Source organism: Penaeus monodon, chromosome 22, assembly GCF_015228065.2.
Source record: "Penaeus monodon isolate SGIC_2016 chromosome 22, NSTDA_Pmon_1, whole genome shotgun sequence".
Lineage (NCBI taxonomy): Eukaryota > Metazoa > Arthropoda > Malacostraca > Decapoda > Penaeidae > Penaeus > Penaeus monodon.
In genome coordinates, this window is record NC_051407.1 from 27,256,991 (window position 1) to 27,257,524 (window position 534).

The 534-nt window shown below is 30.1% G+C and overlaps 1 pseudogene; it reads right to left on the reverse strand.

Annotated features, from left to right (window-relative positions):
* LOC119587388 overlaps positions 1-167 on the reverse strand; it is a 2,342-nt pseudogene extending 2,175 nt beyond the window's left edge.
* Between the last annotated feature and the right edge of the window lie 367 nt (positions 168-534).

Below are 534 nucleotides of genomic sequence, written 5' to 3' on the forward strand. Positions count from 1 at the left end.
TCCAGCAGTTAGGTTATTTATTTTGACTGATAAATAATTATTTGCCATCTCTGTCCCTCTGTAATATTGGTGAATTAAAAAGGCGTATTGAAATTACATAAAAAATCTTCTAGGTGAGTCTTCACTATACAAATTTTGTACCAGTAATGAGGTATATAATGTGACATGTTCTAATTCTATATTAAGTTTGTAAATCTAAATATGTCCTGACTCCTTATACAGTTGTCTAGTTGTTTACAACGGAGTTACCCTACCACAATTGCATATGCTAGTCAGTAACTTTAAACTTCACAATACAACTGAGGATAATCACTATCATCTCACAAATGACAAGACCGCTACAAGTACAAGTATTATAAACTTATATAAAAGGCCCTTTCAAAAGTAACTGATAATCTTTTTTTAGTGAATAAGGTATTGTATAATTTCGTTAAACAAATCAGAGCATACTTAACCTTACAATAACAATAATATGAATCATAAATATTCAATTATGAGAAGTGTCTTGGGGTAATAATATTCCCAAGCATTCGC